This window comes from Oryx dammah, unplaced genomic scaffold, assembly GCF_014754425.2.
Source record: "Oryx dammah isolate SB20612 unplaced genomic scaffold, SCBI_Odam_1.1 HiC_scaffold_18, whole genome shotgun sequence".
NCBI lineage: Eukaryota > Metazoa > Chordata > Mammalia > Artiodactyla > Bovidae > Oryx > Oryx dammah.
The window spans coordinates 98734939-98761272 of record NW_024070202.1 but is presented as its reverse complement, the minus strand read 5'-3'; the positions used below and the strand labels follow the sequence as shown (position 1 = coordinate 98761272).

General features: G+C 39.4%; 1 protein-coding gene across 13 annotated transcripts in view; it reads right to left on the bottom strand.

Annotated features, from left to right (window-relative positions):
* CALD1 (caldesmon 1) overlaps positions 1-26334 on the bottom strand; it is a 231249-nt gene that overhangs the window by 140230 nt on the left and 64685 nt on the right. For 8 of the 13 annotated variants that reach the window (XR_005724491.1, XM_040260907.1, XM_040260906.1 and 5 more), the window contains one exon: positions 18041-18081. The exons of the other annotated variants lie outside the window; for them this stretch is intronic. The gene's annotated coding sequence lies outside the window, so the exon portion shown is untranslated. The remainder of the gene's footprint in view (positions 1-18040; positions 18082-26334) is intronic. 13 annotated transcript variants of the gene reach the window in all.

Here is a 26334-nt window from a genome sequence, read left to right as displayed (position 1 = left end):
ACATTCAGATTTGTGCAATTATCACCACAATCTTAGCCATCTCCCCACTCACCATAATATCCCCTATATCTTCCAGCCCTAAGCAACCACTAAGCTATATTTTGTTTCTATAAAGTTCTCTGTTGTGAAAATTTCATATGAATAGAACCATATAATATATGGTCTTTCGTGACTGAGTTATTTCACTTGGCACAACGAATTCAAGGTTCATCCATATAGTAGCATGTATCAGCATTTCATTCTTTTTTTATGGCCAAATAATATTCCATTGTATGGATACATCACAATTTATTTATCCATTTTGTTTGTTAATGGATGTTTTGTTATTTGCTTCTTTTGCCTGTTGCGAATAATGTTGGTATAAACATTTGTATACAAGTTTTTGCACAGACATATGTTCTTATTTCTCTCGGGCATATACCTGGGAGTGGAATTGCAGGGTCATATGGTAATTCTATGTTTAATTGTTTGAGGGACTACAGGACATTTTTCCAAAGTGGCTGCACCATTTGATATTCCTACCAGCAGGGGCTGTTTTTCTAACATCCTTGCTATGCAAGGTGAATAACTTGTAAATATTTGCTGTGCAGTAAACTTCAGGCATATAGAATAAGTTTGATAACTGTAAGTTTAGTTACAATTCATTAAATCAAACCCATTAGTTTCAATAGACTCAGTTTATTAACAATCTCAGTACTCAGGAATTTTGGATATTCACAAAGAAGCCGTGTCCTAATTTAGTTCTTTCCGGTTGAGACTACAGGTAATCAAAGCATTTGGATAATTTATTCAATTCAGTCAGCTCAGTGGAAAATTTGAGCACACGTTATTGATTTTGTGAATCAATATTCTTGTTTCTATTATATAATATGTACTTTGTTTAAAGTATTCTTAAAACTTTTACTAGTGTTAGCTTTTACTACTGATTAAAATTCAAGGACTGTATATTATATATTTTTTGTATGGCTGGTTGCTCAAGATGAGCAAAGCCACAAAGCAAAATAACACCGAAAGTGGAATGAACCTGTTCCTCTTCTCTACGTTGTAATCAACTAGCACTTCCCACCCTTCTCCTCCACTCCAGGGCTTTATGCCAAGACCTGATTCAGAGCCTTAAGCACAAAAGTCTGACAGGGAATGTGAACAGTGGTAGTACTGAGGGCTTAGAACCTAGAATCACTTTGTCCTTCCCATGTAACAAAGACAAAAGCATCAATATGTGTATCCTTGAAAAAAAAATTTGCTGGTTGATGTCATTCCTCAGCATTTAAAAATGTCAGTCTCTGCATAATGTATTTGCACATTTAACTCAAAGAGTAGACAGTGAAGGCTGCAACCCCATGGATGAGATAGAGGGGCCTTTGCACTAGAAGACTGGTATAACATCACGCGCATTCTGTCCCTGTTCATCATCACCCCCCAGTTATCAGTCTGTGATTGTCTTGGAAACTATGGACATCAGCAAACACAGCAAAATAACAATGCACAGGGGACCAGTTTGTGCACAGGGCCCTGGGAAGGGCCAGTGGAATTCCTCTGATCACTTGCCTTTTGACTTTTTCCCATAGACCTTGTTTTTGCACTGAAATGTCTGGAATGCTTGGTAGGGATGAAGTGGTTGGTCACAAGGCAATTATGCTTCTATCATCAATGGGATCAGTCATTTGTGGACTGATTTCCAAGTGACTAGTGGTATCATCAATGGACTAAGAATACAAATGAAAGCAATTTTATAGTAAACAGAGCTTTCATATTCCTTTTCCCAAATGATTTTCATGTCAACCCTGGATATCAGTAAGATAAATATTATTGGAAACATTTTATAAATAGGACCTAGAGAGTCCTGGAGAAGTTAAATGGTTTGTCCAAGGCCTCTCAGCTAGTGGTGAGTAGATACGGGTCTCCAGATCTTTTCTCTTTGTAGAACACTACTCTGACTCTAGTTGGTTACTTAACAACCAAGTTCACTCAGCAAGAGCAGGTTGTTTTTTATTTTAAGACAAATCACTCACTATATTTGTTTTTAGAGGACAGATAAATTCATTTATTTGACTCCCACTATCATGGGATAAAAATTTTCAAGACAACAATCCTGAGAACTGATTCTTTGTTACCCTTACAATTTGCACTGTCTTTGCAGTAATGACATGGTGTGGGGAGTGCCACAATCGATAAATCCTTCAAGTAATCATCTTAATCTCAAAGCACCTGAACATCAAAATAGATCTGTCAAGGTATGGAGGCCCACCAGAGGTTTTCCACATGAATTCTCAATCACAGCATCATTACCCGTGAAGTGTCATCAGAAATCTGAGGTTACATGTGATTTGCTCTTTATTAAACCATTAGGAAAGAGTCAAGGTTATCTCTGTAAACCTCACTCTCTCTCAGTTGCATTCTTGGAATCTTTCTTGGGTGGAAGAAAAGGCCTTCTTATATGTGTTCCTGAAAGTGAGACTTCGCTGTGAATATCATCCCTCACACATGACACAGGGAGAAAAATATTTCGAGATCTGCTCATCTTCTATTCCTATATCATGACACAAAACATCAGCCCAGTTTGAGATTCTATTTCTAGTTATGAAATGGAAACTGCTAAGGATGAGGCAGAGACAGACTGACAAGATCTCTGCCCTCACTGAGCTAATTCCCTAGTGAGAAAAGTAAAAAATATTAAACTATTTTTCACTTTTTTGTTATTTTTTTGGCTTGAGTTCTTGAAAAAAAAAATTTGTGATTAGGAACCCTTAACATATGATCTGCTTTCTTAATGTCTTCTTCACTTCTATATCCCCAGCGCTTTGTGGAGTTCTGAGTACAAGTTAGTTTCTCAGTAAATATGTGTGATGTCTCTAGATGTTCTGACTTTTCTATTTCTAAATCTTGACTTATTATCCAGGGTCATTTTTTTCTGGGACCAGATTCAAACTGGATACAAATAGGGCAATCAGAATCTCACTGAAGCCTGTTACTAATGATTTTATTGGCAATTATATTAGATGGTTGATGGTTGTGTGGACAATACCTCAGCTTTAATCTTTTATAGCAACAAACTTAAACCCAGGCTGATCTCTTAAAAAAAAAAAAAAACTGTGTGTGATTAAACAAATGGAGCATGGAGTGAAGATACAGATGGATCAATAAAATCCATTTTCACATTAATATAATATTTCAAATTTAACATTCTATAGTAAATTCATCTCTAAAGAACAGCATTTTTTAAACAGCAGTGTCTTTATTCATATGTCAACAAAGATACCAACAGAAACCTCATCAGGGACAGCATTTATAGCTGAGTTCATTGAATTAAATGAAAGAGACAAATTAGTTCAATAAAATCTTTTGGGCAACTGCCACCACCAAATAATTTCATACTGGGCAGCTCTCTGTCTTTTGAAATGGCAATTCTGGCATTACGAAGGCACATAAAGACTGAATAGAGCTGACATGTATGTAAAACATACCTTGCAGCTTTATAAAGAAAATGCACTTTTCAGAGACAACAATTCTTACACGTTTGGAACACAAAATAAGATTGTGAGAAATCACTGCTAAAGAGTGAAAAACAAATGACTGAATAATTTAGAACAACTAAGCTTGCATACAAATGCCATCCTAGAACTTTGGATAGAACTACAAATACATTATATGAAATATACTAGAAATGTGAGAGGAAAACATTAAATTTAGCCAGGATTTAAATGGCATTGAGGCTGCATAGATAAGCTACTCGGGTAGTGTTTTTTTCCTCTCTCTCTCTCTGAGCCCTTTCATTTCCTGATGTATCTCAAAAGGAAAAGCTCAGAGACAAACATAAAAGCTGTCCTTATTATGTTTTTAGGCTATTTGAATCCAAAGGGGGGAACTGTAGGAGAGCAGGCACTTGATCATAAGTTCCTTGAGTGAGGAGTAACATTTTATCACTTTACATCCCCAAGGCAACTTGTGCAGTACTCATCAATTATTTATTGACAGATTGAAAGACTGATGCTTTTCAAGACTACTTTTATTTCTATTTTACTCTGTTGAAAAACGGTTCAGATCATTAAATCTGTAAAGTCAGATGTATCTCTGAATGCTCTGTAGATATACATTTTATTATGGAGAATATGGGCTTTCCAGGTGTCTCAGTGGTAAAGAATCTGCCTGCCAATGCAGGAGACGCGGGTTCGATCCCTGGGTCAGGAGATTCCCTGGAGAAGGAAATGGCAACCCCCTGCAGTGTTTTAGCCTGGAAAATCCCATGGACAGAGAAGCCTAGCCTGGTTGGAGAATTTTGAGCATTACTTTGCTAGTGTGTGAGATAAGTGCAATTGTACAGTAGTTTGAACATGCTTTGGCATTGCCTTTCTTTGGGAATGTAATAAAAACTGACTTTTTCCAGTCCTGTGTCCACTGCTGAGTTTTCCAAATTTGTTGGCATATTGAGTGCAGCACTTTTACAGCATCATATTTTAGGATTTGAAATAGCTCAACTGGATTTCATCACATCCACTGGCTTCCTCCTTGGAAGAAAAGCTATGACCAACCTAGACAGCTTATTAAAAAGCAGAGACATTACTTTGCCAACAAAGGTCCATTTAGTCAAAGCTATAGGTTGTCCAGGTGTCATGTATGGATATAAGAGTTGGACTATAAAGAAAGCTGAGTGCTGAAGAACTGATGCTTTTGAACTGTGGTGTTGGAGAAGACTTTCAAGAGTCCCTTGGACTGCAAGGAGATCCAACCAGTTCATCCTAAAGGAAATCAGTCCTGAATATTCACTGGAAGGACTGATGCTGAAGCTGAAACTCCAATACTTTGGCCACTTGATGAGAAGAACTGACTCATTTGAAAAGACCCTGATGCTGGGAAAGATTGAAGGCAGGAGGAGAAGGGGACGACAGAGGATGAGAACCAACTCAATGGACATGAATTTGAGTAAACTCTGGGATTTGGTAATGTACAGGGAGGTCTGGCATGCTGCAGTCCATGGGGTTGCAAAGAATCAGACATGACTGAGTGACTGAATTGAATTGAATTGAGGAGCCTGGTGGGTTACAGTCTATGGGGTCACAAAAGAGCCAGACATGACTTAGTGACTAAAAGAAAACAGCAAAAGGGAGAATATACAAATATAAATTTCACTCTAGAAAATTTAGAAAATATAGAAATATATGTAGAGAACAATTTTAAAGTCTCTTAATCCCTCCTACTCTGAAATTTAAAGTTTAAATATATTTCCTTCTGGTTCTCTTTACTAACACATATGATAGTATTTTAAAAACAAATTTAATATGTTACGTATTCATATTTTTCACCTACATACATTTTCCTACACCATTCTTTTAACTTGATTAACAATGTCATGGTTTACATAATCATTCCCCTATGACTGGACATATATTTCAAGTTTACATATATTACAATATAAGTAATATTGTAATGGACATTCTTATATATAAACCATAATCCCCAAATCTCAATCACTTTGTTTCTAATTGTTAAGTAATGTAGAGGGTGTAGTGATGCTCAAGGGATCAAACTGACCACATTTTCTTTATGTGAATTCTTGTTTTCAAATAACCATCTGGAAAAGTTGGAACAATAATTGCAATGCCACCAAAATACTTACAGGTGAGTTACAACAAATAATATATTCATAGCAAGACAAAATTGAAAAGACCTCTAGTATTATCCATTCACTGCCAAGACTGTAGAAAAACTCCCCCCCCCGCCGCTCCCCCCTCCCACCCCCCCGCAAAGTTGTTTTTAAGAACCTAATTTTGGGAGACTCCTTTGGTGGCCCAGTGGGTTAAGGCTTCATGTTCCCAATGCAGGGGGCCTGGGTTCAATCCGTGGTCAGGGAACTAGATCCCACGTGCTGCAACTAACAGTTCGCACTCTGCAGCTAAAGACTCTGTAGGCCACAGCAAAGACCTGGGGTGCCACAGCTGAGACCTGGCACAGCCAAAAACAAAACAAAATACCTAATTTTCAAGACTGACCGATTTAAGTCTTGAGATAATTCAAAAGTGTATTATAAGCAAAATATACACAAAAATGTATTGTAAGCAAACACATTATAGGTAGGTACACACAGTGGGAGAAAGGAGAGGGAAGAAGTCCTAGCAGTGAGGTAACCCATAGCATCATAGGAGAGCCACTGGTGGTTTGAGAAGGTCTGGTAGTGAAAGTCGCTCAGTCGTGTTCGACTTTTTGCGACCCCACGGACAGTAGCCTGGCAGGCTCCTCTGTCCATGGAATTCCAGGTCAGAATACTGGAGTGAGTAGCCGTTCCCTTCTCCAGGGAATCTTCCTAACCCAGGGATTGAACCCAGGTCTCCCCACATTGCAGGTGGATTCTTCACTGTCTGACCCACCAGGGAAGCCCAGGGAAGTCAAATAGTATCAATAGTGGGCTTAATGCCTATGGCGCAAATGCACTGAGGGTGGAGTTTATACTTTATACTTTTGTTTCCTCTCTACAACTCAAAACATTCAAGCACTGCTCCTTTTTCTTTTAGCAAAAATAATATGTTAATAATTGAACATAGTCCATATTCCCTGAATTCTTCCCATCTTCAAATATGGCACTAGCATTCACCTGACTGCTTGAGCCCTGACTTGGGAGTCTTTCTAGCCGCTTTGTCCTCATCGTATATTCCCCACTACTCCCCAGCAATAAATAAGTCCAGTGATTCTCACTCCAGGATATTTAGTGAAGCAGTCCATTTATCTTCATAATTATTGTTACTGCTCTAATCCGAGCCACCTTATCTCTTTGGATCATTCCAGGAGACTCCTTTACACATCTTTCTGTTCAAATTTTCTGGCCTTCTTCAAATAAAGACCTTTCAAAAACACTAATCTGATCGGATCACTGCCCTCCTTAAAATACTTCTATAGCTTCATAGTGCACTTAGATTATAGATTCAATTATTTACACAACCTGCAACTACTGTTTATGATCTGTCCCTGCCTAACTCTCCAGTTTCCTCTTGTATCACTAATTTTGTGATTTGGTCAGACTTTCTTTCAGTTTCTTGCATGGATCCAAATCTTGCTGGCCCTAGGTCATGCTGTTCTCTAAGACTGAAATGATTCCCCTACCTTTCCTTAGTTATACCAGCACATTTCTCACTTGAATAGCCCTTGCTGCTGCTAAGTCACTTCAGTCGTGTCCAACTCTGTGTGACCCCATAGACGGCAGCCCACCAGGCTCCCCCATCCCTGGGATTCTCCAGGCAAGAACACTGGAGTAGGTTGCCATTTCCTTCTCCAATGCATGAAGGTGAAAAGTGAAAGTGAATTCGCTCAGTAGTACCCGACTCTTTGCGACCCCATGGACTGCAGCCCACCAGGCTCCTCCATCCATGGGATTTTCCAGGCAAGAGTACTGGAGTGGGGTGCCATTGCCTTCTCAGATTTCCTTAAATCCACAAAGACAAAGTTTTTGCAACACTCACAAAACACTGATTTTTTTTTTGTTATAGCACAAGCATAAGACACATGATTAAAGCTTTAAGTATTCTATCCATTTATATTGCCAAGGTATATAAATTAAAGGTATTAAATATGAAGATTTTTAAGATTTTTTCCCTTCACATTATTCTTTTATGGCTCTTGTTATATATCTTCATGTACAATCACAATTTGTAATGACATTTATGTTTTGGTGTCTATGTATTTATTTAATGTTTGTCTTTCCTCCCAGGTTGAAAGTTCCAAAAAGCTTTCTGCTTTTTTTTTCTTAAACCATTGATCCCCAAGCACTTTGCAATTACCTAAAATATGGTGATCCCTCAACAAACATGTATAAAATGAATAAGTGACCAAGAAACAGTCAATATTTCAAAAGAATATACACTGACAAGATAGGGAATTAATTAATTATAGATTAATTAATTTATAGGTTTATTATCTATTTGCAGATAGAGTATTTACTAAGTTTGTCATTGACCAAGTGCTCAATAAACTGAATAAATTAATGAATATATGGATGAATTTTTATTAGGTATCAAAATAGAATATGATTAAATTCTGAATGAAAGGGAGAGAACCATACCAAAGCAACCAGGTAAATAACCTGCTGCTACACTTTTCTCTAAAAGTAGTTTGGAAGAGAAAGTATGCTTTCCATCGTTAATGGTTCAATCATGCATTATGTCATTTGATTCTCATAAGAACATTGTGAGATAGAGACTATATCATCTCTATTTGGTGAACAATGAAATTAAGTCCAATGTCTTTGATTACTCAGACTGTAGTGGGTCCAGAACTCAGATGCTGAATTTCTAACACTAGAGACTGAGTGAAAACAAGAGCAAGAGAAAATATGAGACAGTTAATGTGATTTTGTTCTAATCTCTTCCTCTGCATCTGTGATAAGGTTAGTTGGACTTTTAATAAATTGATACAGCCCTTCAATAAGAAACAAATAAATACCCAAATATTCCCAAGTCATCCAGGTTAAAAATCTGATTTTGGTCTTAGATGCTATTCCTAATACTTTTGGGATTGGCAAGATTTTATTTTTCTTTCCAGCCATATATCAAAATATACTCTGAGCCACATTTGCCTCTTTTTCTTTTAACCTAATGAGAAAAGGCTCTCAAGAAAACTGCCTTGGTACAGAAAAACTACTCATACACCAGCCATGATACTGGCTTTTTTCCATATAACCTAATATGGCTAAGAAAATGTATGACTGGAACAGAGTGAGGATTGCCAAATTTAACAACTTTTTAGTAAGAAAACTGCCACAGAGTCCTCTGTTTAGACATAGAGTAATTGCCATTCAGATGCTAGTACTTATCCATTCACATCAACAAAACTGTAAAGACTTCTACGCAGTAACAAAAACCAGATACCTGCCCGCCTTGCCCACTCACAGGCGAGACGAATAAATAAAAGTTGCCCAAGAAGGCTCTCAGTGATACTACATTGAATACATTGCCCTTCTTGGGTTATAAAGGCTGAGTGACTGAGTATACCCAATTAAGATTCTGTAGGAGGGCCTCTGAGTTTTTGTAAAATCAAATAGCTTCACACAGAAGAAAGGATGAAAGAAAATTTACCATTTCCCGTCATGGATTTATCATTATCTTCTGCAAACAACATCTCTGACCGACCTTTCTGCTTCTTACTCCTGGTACTCAGATATAGATATCAATACTATCTTAACTTCACCCTTTCTCTCATCACAAATACAATGCATATGCGTGTGTGCTCCATTGTGTCCAACTCTTAGGGACCCTGTGGACTAAAGCCTGCTAAGCTCCTTGGTCCATGGGAGTCTCCAAGCAAGAATACTGGGATGGGTTGCTATTTCCTTCTCCAAGGGATCTTCCCAACCCAGGGACTGAACCCACGTCTCTTATGTCTTCTGGACTGGCAGGTGGATTCTTTACCAGCTTACCAGCTAAGCCATCGGGGAAGTCCACAAATATAATGAATAGTCATCAGATCTGAGAATTCTCCTTGGGCTGTTTCAGTCATGAGGGCTTCCTTGTTTCCATTCCCACTACTGTTTTCTTTGTTCATAAACTTTTGTGCCTGGCCTTCTCCAGTTGTCATCTGGCCAGGCACTGCAATTTCTTCGGATGTTTTGAGGCATGAGAAATGTTTTAAAGTCAGACAGATCTGGATCTGCTCTTCAGATCTGCCACTTATTTGCTGGATGACTTTTGCAGACTGTTTCAATTTCTCTGTAAAGATGGAAAGCATCTCTTTTGCACGGTTGTTGTGGGAACTAAATGAGCTATCACATGGCAGTATGACACCCGACATGAAGGAAACACTCAGTAAATGTCGGCAAGCTCCCATGTTCTGTGTCTGTTCTCTTCCTAATCTCAGGACATTCTGCACACTCCTGCTGGAGGCTTTTGCCTAACTACCTGTGCAGAAATTCAAAGGGAAAGATATACCATTGACCTTGGAAATTTGCTTTAGTCATTGAGAAATGGAGTGCTGCCTAAAAATTCAGTCTGGCCCAAGTTAAAGAAAAAACTAACATCAACATTTTTGTTGTGACTTAGAGCTACTAAGAAAGAGCATAAGCCCAGGGCAGATGACTGTTTTGTTTTATGTAAATTGAACACTTTGATCTATTTTTGTTTCTGTAAAAGGTGAACAACATCCCCACCCCCAAATTGCTTGGGAGAGAATTAGGCAAAGAGCTAAAAAGCTGATTTTTTTCCCCACGGCCATTCCAGTCTCAGGTAACTTTTCATTTGCCCTCTTCCTCCTTAGGCCCCATGGCCACCATGTCTAACATTTTGTTTTAAACTGTGATCCAGTCTGGGCGGTACCATGTTGTTCTTCTAACACTTCAAACCATTCATCAGAGTCTATTAAACAGCACAGTTTTGTGGGGATCAGGAAAAAAGGAGTTTTTCCATGCCGAGGGTGAAGCTGAGAGAGATAGGGAGGGGTGGAAAATTCTAAGAGGATGACAGGAATTTGGAGCAGGAGGTGACAGGAAAACATAGGCATTCCCAGCGCTCTCTTTCGTGGGGATTCCTAGAAATATGGAGATTGAGGCCCCAGAAACCCAGGGAGAGCTTTGTCATTTCCAGGTTACATACTTACGAACAATTAATCAACAATACAAAAAAGGTTATGATTAGTTTAAATAATTCAGACAACTGTCGCTGTATAATGGAAAGTACTGGCTAGATGTTAAATGGCCTCAATTTAGGTTCTGGTGACACTGCTAACTAGTTATGGGACTTTGGGCAAATCATGAACTCTGTAGACCTCAAGTTCCTCAAGGGTAAAAGGATGAAGGGTGTATTGGAAGAGCTCTGCTATTTATGGATTAGACGAGCCACAGTATTTAGGAAGGCTTCCCAGGTGGCACGGTGGTAAACAATCCATCTTCCAGTGTAGGAGATGCAATAGCTGCGGGTTTGATCCCTGGGTTGGGAAGATCCTTTGGAGTAGGAAATGGCACTCTGCTCCAGTATTGTCTCTTGGAAAAATTCCATGGACAGAGGAGCTTGGCAGGCTATGGTTCACGGAGTCGCAAAGAGTTGGACACAACTGAACAACTCAGCACACACACACACATACACATAGTACTCAGGAGAGGCTTCACTGGGAAGACTCTTCTCAGGGAAGAGTTAAGATTCAGGATAACTAGAAAAAAAAAGGAGAGAGGATATTTCACTCTTGCTCAGGAACAAAGCAAAGCCATTTGAGCAGAAACACACAAGTTAAATTCATGAGCGAGCACATTCAAAAGTATGGCTGGGAGTGTTGGGGAAGCATGCTGTATTGATTATGTCCTTGGATATCCATTTCACACTTTATTCTTGGAACAGTCAGTGGGAATTAGGGTTTTTAAATATAAATGATAGTTTGCAAAGATTCACAATCAGTGTCTAGAATGAGATGAGTCAGGGAGGAAATAAGTTTGGTGATTCTTGAAATCTTAATTAAAATGGTGACAATGAAACTTTAGATGAAAAGATAATCAGTGAAGAATCTAGAAATGATGCCTTTATTTCTCTCCAACCTGTCCTATTGCCTCTGGTTAGTCTGTGGAGTTATCCTTTCTCAGACACAACACTTAATTCTAATCCCTGGGGTCTAAGAATTGAGCTATTAATGATTCATAAATCATTTGGAAGATTTATCTACAGAAGTGCCAAGATCGTTTTCTTTGGTAAGTATAAAATGACTTTGGGCTATTTTGCAAATAGAGGTCTTTTCTTTAATTGTATGATTGAATATAATTTTATAAATCGTAACCAATAATCCATGTCAAATGACTTCAGTAAAAAACAAATCTCCATATTATTCTGAAAGAATACACATATTATACACACAGCAAACTTAGGCCTGCCTCTACCTTATAAGGTTTTCCACGGTGGCTCAGGTGTCTCAGATGGTAAAGAATCTGCCTGTAATTCAGGAAACCCGGGTTTTATCCCTGGGTTGGGTAGATTGCCCCAGAGAAAGGAATGGAGCCCACTTCAGTATTATTGCCTGGAGAATTCCATGGAGAGAGGAGCCTGGTGTGCTATAGTCCATGGGTCACAAAGAGTTGGACACGACTGAGTGACTAACACTACCTTATAAAGATTTAGTTCTTGCTTCTCACATTTTTCTTGAAATCCAGCTAAAAGTAAGAGATTGTCTCAGAAAGAATGAGGACTTTCACCCTGAGGAAGGCCTACAACATAGGAAACCTCGATCCTCCCAATCACCTTTCTCTTTTCTTTGACATGGGAAGGTTATTGCCACCTGGGCACAATTTGGGGTTTGATGCTTATCTAGAACAAAATACCACCCTAGTGGTCCTCAAGATGTAGTCCCCAGACCAGCAGCATCAGTATAATATGGAAATTTACTCAAAATTGTGAGACTTTGGGGCCCCTCCCCACACCTACTGAATTAGAGACAGGGAAAGGGGCATGGCAAACTGTGTTTTACAAGTTCCCCAGATGATTCCAGTGTTACAGTTTGAGACTCACTACATTAAAGTATTAGAGCAGATGCCCTTAGCAATAAAAATGGTTAGCAATAATTCACGGGGTGGGGGTGGAAATAATATAAATAAGACTTACTTAGCTGGTAAAGAATCCACTTGCAATGTGGGAGACCTGAGTCCCATTCCTGGGTTGGGAAGATCCCTTGGAGAAGGGAAGGGCTGGCTACCCACTCCAGTATTCTGGTCTGGAGAATTCCATGAACTTGTATAATCCATGGGGTTGAAAAAAGTAGGACACGGCTGAATGACTTTCACTTTCTACAAATCTGAAAGTTAGGCTATGAAATTATCTTTACACAGAGAAAGAAAGTGAAGTTGCTCAGTCATATCTGACTCTTTGGGACCCCATGGATTGTAGCCTACCACGCTTCTCCCTCCATGGGATTTTCCAGGCAAGAGTACTGGAGTGGGTTGCCATTTCCTTCTCCTAAGGATCTTCCTGACCCAGGGATCAAACCTGGGTCTCCTGCATTGTAGGCAGACACTTTACAGAGAGAACAATACTAATTTCTCTCCCTCTTTAATACTTAGATATTTTATAGCAATTTAAAGACCGTAAACTATCTTAGTTACTTTTTCTTTTTTGGCTGCACCACATGGTATGTGGGATCTTAATCTCCAGACCAAGGATCAAACCTGCACCCACTGCAGGGCAAGCACAGTGTTTTAACCACTGGATCACAAGAGAAGTTCCCTTAATTACTCATTAAAATAAATGATTTGAAAGAAGGAATCCAAAATTAACTGTCTACTAGCATTAGCAAAGTTTAACTGGGTACATAGCATCCTCTTAACAACCCTATGAAGTAGAATGAAACACAGTCCAAGAATCGAATGAAGTCCAAGCCTACCAGAATGTTTTCTGTCATCTTATAAATATTAGTTGTCTTGCCTTTTTCCCATCTCCCATTCCCTGCTTTATCTCAGTTTTGATGCTTTGAAATGACAGTTTCAGGCCAAATAATAGAAGAACCTCTTCAAATTATGGGTAGTAAACACTTGGAAAACATTACTGGCAGTGCTGGTACCAGGCTAAAAATGCATATAGGTTCAAGAAGAGTTTAGAGATATTACCGGATAATAGACTTGAAAGGGCCTCTGAAAGAAAGGAAAGAAAAAGAAGGCTTGAGGATAACATTAAGTTCTAGAGGATGTACAGGTTTCATAATATAACATAAATTCCAACAATAGTCCCTTCTTGCCATTATCTCAGACATCCGGCTATAGAACTTGAATTTGACCAAGTGAGATATATCTCAGATTCTGATATTTGTAATAGTCTAATGACTTGAGTGTCAAATATTCTCTTCACTTTTTTATTGAGAAGTTATCATTACAGTGGGAAGTGGAAAAAGCAGAAGATGCTACGTATATACCATTCAGGCAACTGGAAAGAAATTTATATTTACCATATGCTAAGTGTGTGTCTTTGGAAGGAAAGTTATGAGCAACCTAGATAGCATATTCAAAAGCAGAGACATTACTTTGCCAACAAAGGTCCGTCTAGTCAAGGCTATGGTTTTTCCTGTGGTCATGTATGGATGTGAGAGTTGACTGTGAAGAAAGCTGAGCACTGAAGAACTGATGCTTTTAAACTGTGGTGTTGGAGAAGACTCTTGAGAGTCCCTTGGACTGAAAGAAGATCCAACCAGTCCATTCTGAAGGGGATCAGCCCTGGGTGTTCTTTGGAAGGAATGATGCTAAAGCTGAAACTCCAGTACTCTGGCCACCTCATGTGAAGAGTTGACTCATTGGAAAAGACTCTGATGCTGGGAGGGATTGGGGGCAGGAGGAGAAGGGTACGACAGAGGATGAGATGGCTGGATGGCAACACTGACTCGATGGACGTGAGTCTGAGTGAACTCCGGGAGTTGGTGATGGACAGGGAGGCCTGGAGTGCTGCAGTTCATGGGGTCGCAAAGAGTCGGACACGACTGAGCAACTGAACTGAACTGACTGAAGTGTGTGTCAAATGCCATACATCTCTCTTTTAATGTTTCAGACAAACCCACGAGGAGAGTGTTTTTTCTCTCTACTTGTAGATGAGAAAGTACAGGCTTGAGAGGTTAAGGAAGTTGCCAAGCATCAGATAGAGGTGGAAGAGTTGGAACTAGAATGCACATCTTAATCTAGCTCCTTCCCACCGCTCCAAAGGGAAACATTCAAAAAGAAAAAAAAAAAAAAAGAATTAAAGAAGGAAAGAAAAGGTTGTTCAGTTACCCAGTTATTTCATTCACTGTTGTTTGAACAGAAGCAATTGATGTCTTAAATCAATCTGATCAACTGCACAAGAACTGGTTGTTTAGATTTTTTTATAAAGGTTTGATTGAAAGCCAGTTATTTCAGTGGCCATATGTAGACCTGGACTTAATAAATGACCACCTTTGAGTCCCCCAGCTGGAAGAGCACGAAAGAAGCCGGAGGCAAGTCAATGGCAAATCGCCACCCCAAACAAATTGCGGCATGTAAGCTCCGAAACTTGAATTACCCTTTAAGGATTAAGGTTCAGGACTGTGAAAAATTAAAAATGTTGCCTAGCCTAGGAAATAGCATATGAATCAAAAATATCATTACTAAGCTTAACTGCACTCCTAATCTTCCACTTTCATGACATCTACACTGTTTTGTTATTCTTAATGGACCAAATCCCCTTTCTGGTAATGTTCTGGAAATTCTATTTTTGTGGTAATTTAAAAAGTCATATGGCATGTTCTTTACATTTGGTTTATGTAGGAGTTAAGACCACTTCAAACATACGTTTCTTTTTTAGTCTGATGGCTATTTAATATTGTGTCATTCACTGGTTGAAATAAAAGTAGGTTAATCTGCAAAAATACATGAACACCCAAAAAAGACTGAATTGTATCTTTAGAAATGATTTTTTTTCAAAGTCAGACATCAAAGGCTGCATATTGCAGAAAGTTTATTTTGAGAGGCTTCAGTCAAAACAGTTTGGAAACTATGAAATGAGTCATTTTTTCTTAAAGAAATTTAACTTTGTCTATTCCCACTGCATTTTTGGTTTGGTAGGAGACATCTTTATTCCACAGGATTTTAAAAGCATGTTTAAGATTCCATAGGTTTAGTATTACATCACTAATGGTTTCTAATGAGATCCAGGCAATAGCAAGAGGGGAGAAAAGAACAGCACAAAAACGGAATTCTATAACATCAAGTACCATGTGAAACATGGAAAAGTCCATGCTTTATCTATGGCTGAAGCCATCTGGCAAAAGGAAAAAAAAGGGTGTTGGGGAGGATTCACATTCTATCAACCAGATGCAGATGACAAGATACCTAATGTTTGACAATTTGGAATCAGTCATCTAAAGGGCTGAATTTTTTACTTTTCAAGCAGATGTGTGCTGCCCTGTAAAATCTGTGAAACATGCAAAAATCTCTTCTGTATTCATTCTATTGAGTGCTGGCTGTTGCTGTTTAGTCTCTAAGTCGTGTTCAACTCCTTGTGACCTCGTGGACTGCAGCCTGCCAGGCTCCTCCGTTCATGGGATTTCCCAGGTAAGAATACTGGAATGGATTGCCATTTCCTTTTCCAGGGGATCTTCCTGACCAGGGATCGAACCCACGTCTCCTTTACCACTGAGCCATCTAGGAAGCATATTGAGTGCTTAAGTCTTTAGTTATTTGTTTGATTTTGTCCTCATAAACACCTTTTATGTAAGTATTATACCAATTGTACTTTTAAGATGATGTCAGGGTGTATATAAGAAGATAATATGAAAACCAAACCTTCCCCAAGCCTTTAGCAATTCTGGCATTTCAAGGAACATAGATGAGGGGACAGTTGGGGTTGATAGGATGACCCACAGAGATTAGTAAATGATAATGGATAAATGAGATAAATGGAGACTTTCTAGAATTTTTGCTTAAGGGCTCCAAAGTTAAACTTTCCAATCTACAGATGGGTATGATAATAACCACTAACACCAGTTTCTATTGAAGGGCGGGGCTGTGTTTCCTCCCTGTTATTTGACCTGAGGCCCAACTATGGTGGAGGTAATGAAGATAACGGTGACCTCTTTCAGAAGGTCCCATGCACACCCTGCTGCACTCAGTGCCCCCAACCCTGCAGCAGGCCACCACGACTCACGCCTCTGCAGAGACTCCTGGACACTCCCCGGAAAGTCTGGGTCAGTCTCTTGTGGGGTCCCTGCTCCTTTCTCCTGGGTCCTGGTGCACACAAGGTTCTGTTTGTGCCCTCCAAGAGCCTATTTCCCAGTCCTGGGTAAGTTCTGGCAGCTCTGTGGTGGGGTTAATGGCGACCTCGTCCAAGAGGGCTTATGCCAATACCCAGGCCTGCTGCACCCAGAGCCCCTGGCCCTGTGGCAGTCCACTGCTGACCCGTGCCTCCACAGGAGACGCTCAGACACAGTTCTGTCTCAGTCTCTGTGGGGTCTCTGGGCTGAAACTAGGCTGCATCTCTGAAGGTGCACTCCTAATCCTTTCCTTAGGATTCAGGTCTTTGGAACATGTTAATACAGTTCTCCAGGAATTCCATTCAGTCACGTATCACATGCTCGAAGCTTAAATGATGAAAAATGTCTTTAAAAAGCAGAGACATTACTTTGTCAACAAGGCCCGTCTAGTCAAAGCTATGGGTTTTCCAGTAGTTATATATGGATGTAAGAATTGGACTATAAAGAAAGCTGAGTGCCAAAGAACTGATGCTTTTGAACTATGGTGTTGGAGAAGACTCTTGAGAGTCCCTTGGACTGCAAGGAGATCCAACCAGCCCATCCTAAAGGAAATCAGTCCTGAATATTCACTGGAAGCACTGATGTTGAAGCTGAAACTCCAATACTTTGGCCACCTGATGCAAAGAACTAACTCCTTAGAAAAGACCCTAATGCTGGGAAAGATTAAAGGCGGGAGGAAAAGGGGATGACAGAGGATGAGATGATTGGATGACATCACCGACTCAATGGACATGAGTTTGAGTAAACTCTGGGAGTTGGTGATGGACAGGGAGGCCTGGCGTGCTGCAGGCCATGGTGTCGCAAAGAGCCAGACACGACTGAGCAACTGAACTGAACTGAACTGATCACCAGTTTATAACTTTATAGTGTCAAAACTCTCTGTCACAATCACATTTGAGCTTTATCACAGGCCTGTTACACAGGAAGTTTTCTAAAAACCTATCCAACAATTTCATCTCAAAGCAACTCAACCATTATTGACCTGAGTCTGGAGTGTCCATATATAAAGTACTGTACTAGTCATAGTAGAGAGGGAGCAAAACAAAGGTCAATGAAGGCACAGTTTTTGTCTTCAAAGAATTTAAACAGGGAGACAGACACAACCAAGTATAGAAAGCTGAGTAAAAAAAATGCAATAGGGACTCTCCTGGTGGTCCAGTGGATAAGAATCTGCCTTCCAATGCAGGGGACTTGGGCTCAATCTCTGGAAGAGGAACGAAGATCCCACATGCAGCAGGGCAACTAAGTCCACGGGTCACAACTAAGACCCAAAGCAGCCAAATAAATAAATGAATAAATTTCAAATTTTTATATTAAAAATAAACAAAAATGCAATAAAACATACCTAATTCTCTTCAAATGAAGTAGCACAAGTTGCTTTAAGATCTGGAAAGGAAGTTTGAAAAGGTGATGATAAAAGGCACTGTTTTAGAAAGTCAAAATACTTTTATACAAGGAGGTATCCATGTCATAGATTATTTATAGTGTTAGCTTTCACTCATATGACAATTATTCAACACTGACAGCATTCCAGGAGTGTGTTAGATAGTGTCTTTCTTTAAAAAAATTATAACATTAAATTTTGTCAAATTTCTTGTGAAAATCACCACAATATGACATTCAACTGAAGAATAAAATCTCGGTCAGTCTACTACATGCCTTATTTATACCATGTTGGGCAACACATTTGACAAGTGAATCGATCAAATGTATGTCTTGTTCAGACACATGATTCTAGAAATTCCAGAAAGTCTCTCTTCATTCAATTTACTCATTATCATTCACCAAATAAATTGTTTGTCAGAATAAAGCAAGGAAGTATAACATTTTCCCACATACCGAGGAAAAGAGGCAAACCTCATTTTAAGTCCAGACATTGCAATAGTAAAAGGTAGCTATTGGCATCTCATTAAATACAAAATTCTAAAACTGAACATTTCTGATTTACCCTACTATGTATAACTTTAACTTAGCAAGCAGTACTGTACTTGAAACAAGATAGAGTTGCCAAAGGATTGACACCATCTTGAGCACCATCATCATCTTTTTGGTGAAAAGTGACCAAATTGTCAGTTGTTTTGTTAGTCTCAACTATTTTGTTAACAGGGCTTCCCTGGTAGCTCAGCTGGTGAAGAATCTGCCTGCAATGCAGGAGATCTGGGTTCGATCCCAGATTTGGGAAGATCCCCTGGAGAAGGGAAAGGCTACCCACTGCAGTATTCTGACCTGGAGAATTTCATGGACTGCGTTGTCCATGGGGTCACAAAGAGTTGGACACCACTGAGCGGCTTTCACTTTCACTCTCATTTTGTAAATAGTTTAGGACTTTCCCCTACAAGTGTCTGGCCAATAGAATTTGGTGTGCTGGAGTTTACCCATTTTTATAAGAATTATATGCTAAATCTTTGAAGGACACAAGGAAAGATGGATGGCTAGACAGATAGACAGACTGGGGTTATAACTGTTGTTTTCACTACAGATATCTTTAGACATTACCTGACTCTCTACTCTAAAACATAGGGAAATTTGTTTCCTTAACACCATGTTTTACAGTTCCTTTCCTATTTTAAAACAATATCATTATTATTTTTTAGTTGTTAAGGTATATAACATTTACATTTTAAATCATAATAGTAAAAGTTGTTTAGCCTTAGTTTTATATTTAATTATAAATATAATCTAAGATTAATATAAAACAACATGTTACATTATGAGCCTTCTTTTAAATAATGGGAATGCTCACATATATTTTAAAGTTGAAACTTCTACCATATCCCACCACCCCCTGCTTCCTCCCACCTTACCTTCCAGGAAAAAAAAAATTGGCCAAAATTGTAAAGTAACATTTTTTTTTTAATTAGGCAACCATGGACATCCAGTGCCTATGGGGAATCTCATTTTAAATTATGTGAATCACTAAATGTGCAAGAGAGTTGAACTATAAAGAAAGCTGAGCACCAAAGAATTGTTGCTTTTGAACTGTGGTGTTGGAGAAGACTCTTGAGATTACCTTGGACTGCAAGGAGGTCAAACCAGTCAATCCTAAAGGCAATCAGTCCTGAATATTCATTGGAAGGACTGAGAATGAAGCTGAAGCTCTAATACTTTGGCCACCTGATGTGAAAAACTGACTTATTTGAAAAGACCCTGATGCTGGGAAAGACTGAAGGCAGGAGAAGAAGGGGACAACAGAGGATGAGATGGTTGGATGGCATCACTAATTTGAAGGACATGAGTTTGAGCAAGCTCCAGGTAATGGACAGGGAAGCCTGGCATGCTGAAGGCCATGGGTTTGCAAAGAGTCAAACACGACTGAGCAACTGAACTGAAAGGTGTAAGGTAGACCTTCAGATCGCTTAAACATTTCTAGTGGATAATACAGCCAAAAAGTCTTCCAGTAGCCAGATGCTTTTTCTCTATCTTGTGTACTATTTTCTATATACTTTATACTGTAACTTCTCTTTCAATACTCTGTATATCACACAAAAGTATCTGAATAGGATCATCCAACATCTAGACTTTCGTATATCTTTCAGCAGTCTTTTAGGCCCAGAAGTATTTTACCTGGAAGACTAAATGTGCTCTATTTATTTTTACCTGTGTCAGATTTCTCTTACATTTTACTGATCTTCCTTTAAAAAACAGAACTATTTTCTTATAGAAACCAATAGACTTTGGAGTAACATGGTTTAAAGGGCAGCTCCTCTATTCATAGCTTTCAGATTACTGTCCGTCTGTGCTGTGCTATGCTAAGTCTCAGTCATGTCTCATTCTGTGACCCTAGGGCCTGTAGCCCACCAGGCTCCTCTGTCCATGCGATTCTCCAGGCAAGAAAACTGGAGTGGGTTGCCATGCCCTCCTCCAGAGGATCTTCCCAACCCAGGGAACCTGCGTCTCTTACATCTCCTGGATTGGCAGGAGGGTTCTTTACCACTAATGCTAACTGGGAAGTCCTACTGTCCATCTACACAGGGTCAAAATCATCAGATCAGTTTAATCTTACTATAGTGTAGACAGACTACCCAACTACTCTCATCAATATGGATTGAAGTTACACTTAGAAGTTTCTGGTTTTCATATATATAAAGAGACATGACTCAAAGTCCCCTTTTTAGATTCAAATTCTCCTGAAAATCAAAACTGAACTGTGTAGAAGGCTGAAAAATAAGCACATTAACAAAATTATAAGACCACGTCTGATTTTCTAGACCCATTATTTCAGTTCCTGTTATCTTTTCAGGTATATTTTCATGGCTCTCTTAATCCTTTCTTTGAAACTTGGAAGACAACTAGAGAAACAGAAACTTTTATTTGGGGGATTATTAGTGTTCCACAATTCTTCTTTCCATTGGGCAATAAAGACTGGCCACAGGTGGCAGAGGGATATTCAAGTGGCAGTTAACTAGAGCCTGCAGAACGATGGGATACCATGTCTGGGAGGTGCCACAAATAGGCTGGTCAATTTTTACAACCTTGGTTGACAGTTCTCTACTGTGAGGTCTGACTCTCTTCACTTATGAAATTAAAGCTATTTTTCCTTTTCCATCTCTACGGGGACTTTATGATTAAAAAATAATACATATGATTAAAACAATGTATTTTATGTGCAGTTATTGTGAGGCTGTACAGTGATTTTACAATGGCTTCTTAGCTGTTGACTGAACTTTCCAAAACTTTATAGAGATGATTTCAACACTACTGGACTGGATTGAGGTTCTGAGGGTATGCAAGTACTTTTGTTAAGGAGTCCTGAGTATTCCAAACACTAAGGGTGTGGATATCACTTGTGCTTCACTACACCAACTCAAAACAGCACATTTAAGGTGAGTATTTACTATCGCACTAGATACAGTGCTAGGAGCACTGAGAATAAAGCTATAAACCTGAGAGCCATTGTCCCAGTCCTCTTAAGTGTGAAGTCGACTAGGGGTATGAAAATCAAATATCACAATGCAGTGTGATAATCTTGCTATAGAGAAAGAATTGCACATTGTCAGAGCACAGAGAAGGCAATTAGCCAAACATGAGTCTGTTAAGCTTTCCTGAGGAAGTGACATCTAAGCTGAGACTTCAGGTAGTGGAGTAAGAGGGTGTGGAGTGGCATGGAGAATCTTTTTTAATTTCCCAGAGAGAGTCATTTGTGCCTCAAGTATATTCTCCATGCTAGGGCCTTGGTTCTTTCTCCTGGGCCTCACCTGGGGTCACTCTTCCATCTGGTCAGATTCCTTGTCCTCGGTTCCTCTTGCTTTGTACAGTATCAGAAGAGCTTATAGACGAGAGAGGAGAAGAAGACATACGTCTAGAATTTAGATCTGGACTCACTGCCTTTCCTTTCAAAGAAAGGCCCTCTTTAGAGTGGGCAGTTCCGATTTTCTTCAGTGACTGAACATGGTTAAAATCTCTACCACATACTCCTGGCATCCAGTCTCCTGTCTTTTTCCTCCTAAAGTTTTCCATTCCAAACAAACAAAAATGGTGGCATGTGGCCTACTGCCATCAGTTGGTGGCTGGGTTTTGATCTTGGAGAGTGCCATGGACACCAGCCCCAGACTGCGTCCAGGGGCTTCCTGGAGCGTGGCTGCCGTCTGTCCTGCTTCCGTGGTGACCCACAGAAGCTCTGGCACACTGGTGGGTCATCCAGTTACATTTTCCAGAGAGGAGTGATAATTGCAAGATTTACTGAGCAGAGAAATATGACCCATTAAATTCAACCTAAAAATAATTTTTGCTCTGAAAAAGAAAATCTAATTACCTTGGTCTTCACTATGAAAAATTGGGTTCATCTGGGTATAGAGACATGGAACCTTCCTTTGAAGTAGATCGTACATTCCAAGATATCTCTGGCAGAGCCTGGGGTCTGCTTCTGATTAGATAATTGACATAAACCTTCCTCCAATAAACACTGAACCTTTCAAAAACAGAGGAACCCAAGAATAAAATACATCTATGTTTTGAGCAGAAAGCCTTCTGTGATAATTGGTTATCAGAAAGCAGTTTACTTTTCCTTTTATCAACCAGCATTAAGACTTAAGACACAAAAAGTATGCTGCATGAAATTCTAGCTGAAACTTCAAACCAGTCTTGGATCTATTTTAGATGGTATCAGGTTTATCATTGATCTTAAGGTAGAACTTCTGTATTTACAGTGTTCCATCCTTATCCCTCAAGACTAAATTCATTGCTAATAACTTCTAGTTAAAAAATAAGTACGTACTAGGAATACAAAGGAGTACGTCAAGGCTGTATATTGTCACCCTGCTTGTTTAACTTCTATGCAGAGAACATCATGAGAAACGCTGGGCTGGAAGAAGCACAAGCTGGAATCAAGATCGCTGGGAGAAATATCAATAACCTCAGATATGCAGACAACACCACCCTTATGGCAGAAAGTGAAGGGGAACTAAAAAGCCTCTTGAAAGTGAAAGAGGAGAGTGAAAAAGTTGGCTTGAAGCTCAACATTCAGAAAACTAAGATCATGGCATCTGGTCCCATCACTTCATGGCAAATAGATGGGGAAACAGTGGAAACAGTGTCAGACTTTAATTTGGGGGGCTCCAAAATCAGTGCAGATGGTGATTGCAGCCATGAAATTAAAAGACACTTACTCCTTGGGAGGAAGGTTATGACCAACCTAGACAGCATATACAAAAGCAGAGATATTACTTTGCCAGCAAAGGTCCGTCTAGTCAAGCCTATGGTTTTTCCAGTTATCATGTATGGATGTGAGAGTTGGACTGTGAAGAAAGCTGAATGGTGAAAAATTGATGCTTTTGAACTGCGGTGTTGGAGAAGACTCCTGAGAGTCCCTTGGACTGCAAGGAGATCCAACCAGTCCATTCTAAAGGAAATCAGTCCTGGGTGTTCTTTGGAAGGAATGATGCTAAAGCTGAAACTCCAGTACTTTGGCCACCTCATGCGAAGAGTTGACTCATTGGAAAAGACTTTGATGCTGGGAGGGATTGGGGGCAGGAGGAGAAGGGGATGACAGAGGATGAGATGGCTGGATGGCATCACCCACTCGATGCACATGAGTTTGGGTGAACTCTGGGAGTTGGTGATGGACAGGGAGGCCTGGCGTGCTGCGATTCATGGGGTCACAAAGAGTCGGACACAACTGAGCGACTGAATTAAGGAATCCAACACAGCTAACACTGCTGTATGATATATATCTATAGGAAGTTAAGACAGGAAATCCTGTAAGTTCTCATCACAAAGAGAAATTGTTTGTCCCTTTATTCTTTTTTTCTTTTATTTTATCTATAAGAAAAGATGAATGTTCGCTCAACTTATTGTGGTAATCATTTCACAATCTACATATGAAAATCAAACCTTCATGCTGTATGCCTTAAACTTATACAGGGAGGTAAGTCACTTATACCTCAATAATATCTTGTGGCTAATAAAAATTTTGACAAGTAAAGCACTGTATTCACCTCAGAATATTTGGGTGTTTGCACTCAAAATAGCTTAGTGTGTGTGTGCGTGTTAAGTTGCTTCAGTCGTGTCTGACTCTGCGACGCTATGGACTGTAGCCTGCCAGGCTCCTCTGTCCATGGGATTTTCCAGGCAAGAGTACTGGAGTGGGTTACCATTCCCTTCTCCAGGGGATCTTCCCAACCCAGAGATCAAACCTGTGTCTCTTATGTCTCCTGCACTGGCCGGTGGGTTCTTTATCACTAGGACCACCTGGGAAGCCCAGTTTAAGTACACCATGAAAAAAACAACAACACAAAACAACTTGTGTGTGTGTGACTTGCCACCTCCTACAAAAGTTGTGATATATATATATATATGCTGCTAAGTCACTAATATACATATATTACTAATATATGTATATATATATATACTAATATACATATATATATGGATCAAACTTGAAAACAGTTAACTAAGAAAAAGGGGAAAAGGGAAAACTGTGGTTTTATTAAGAAGAGGTTATATCTCAGTGAGTTGAAGGTTACTTTGAGGAAAACTATTGTTTGAAAATTCCTATCTTGCTGCCACACACCTGTGACTTTTCAGGCAAATCCTATATGGGGAAATAAAAAACAATATCCTCTGTCTTGAAAGGCTTCTTATATAATGGAGTGAGTAAGAGAATTCCTGCCTCACTCAGCTTTCTAAGTACTTTGTGCAAACTGATTTCTACCTTCCCATATGGTTTTTCCACTTAGCTTTTGTATACTTCATGAAAGGAAACAATAACTTTGTTCTGTCCTCAACATGCTGTACTTTGTGAAGATAATCTTTTAGAAGAAACGTAATTTTTTCTAAAAAGTTCAGTTCCATGTGAGTTTGTCTCTGAAAAGTGTGGAGAAGTGTCAATAAACAACACTCAAGTCCTTCCCTGTAAGAAGGTCAGGTTTTAGAAGACGACTATGGTTGTTATGAATTATTTCTTGTTTTAAAAAGTCTTTCCTACATGAATAAGATCTGTGGGTTGTACCAAAGTTGATTTCTTGGGTTTTGATGGTGTACTGTGGTGTACTGTAGTGATAGGAGAAGGCAATAGCACCCCACTCCAGTACTCTTGCCTGGAAAATCCCATGGACAGAGGAGCCTGGTAGGCTGCAGTCCTTGGGGTTGCGAAGAGTTGGACATGACTGAGCAACTTCACTTTCGCTTTTCACTTTCATGCATTGGAGAAAGAAATGGCAACCCACTCCAGTGTTCTTGCCTGGAGAATCCCAGGGACTGGGGAGCCTGGTGGGCTGCCGTCTATGGGGTCACATAGAGTCGGACACGACTGAAGCGACTTAGCAGCAGCAGCAACTGTAGTTATATAAGATATTACCACTGGGGAAAATGGAGTGAAGGGTTCTTAAGGACCTCTGTGTACTATTTTTGTAACTTCCTGCAAATCTATAATTATTTCAAAATAGAAAGTTAAAAAATGAAAATAAATGTCAGTGGTCAAAAAGCACAAACAAAGAAAATAGCCCTTTCTGAAGGTACGTGTCTGTTGAGACTATAACTGTTTGTTAAATGGAACTCTTCCTTGGACATAGTCCTGTAGACAGCAAACTTGTCTACCTTACACTCCTCCTAAGGTACACTCTTGACAGTTTTGACTGTACATAAGACTAGTGATAAAAAATGAAAATAAAAATAAAACCCAATCAATCACCATTTCCTAGCAAATGTAAACAGCAGTTCACTGCTCTGGTTATAACATTAACTTTCTCTACAATAAATAATCCAGGTCAATGAATCCACACCTCTAATAGCCACTGCTTCAAAAACAACAGATAAATGATTATTTTTAAAACCAGGAAGAAAACAGATTTCATCAGGGATTTCATCATTAATTTCATTGTTCTACCATCAGATTCAGTAAAACCTCACCTACTAAAGCCATGGGATTGTCAATGAAATGTGACCTGCACTGGAACCAATGAGACTGTCTTTACCTGTATTTGGCAGAAAACATTGATCATATAATCAATGCCCAAAGTGTCCTTACTCTCTAAACTTTACCTATTAATTTGGAGATTCCAAAAGTCTTCTAAAATGCCAGTTCAGTCAAAGCAGTAACATAATCATAAATCTTCCAAACTCCTTGAACCCACTCCAGTATTCTTGCTTGGAGAATACCCACAGACAAAGGGGCCTGGTGGGCTACAGTCCATGGGGTCTCAA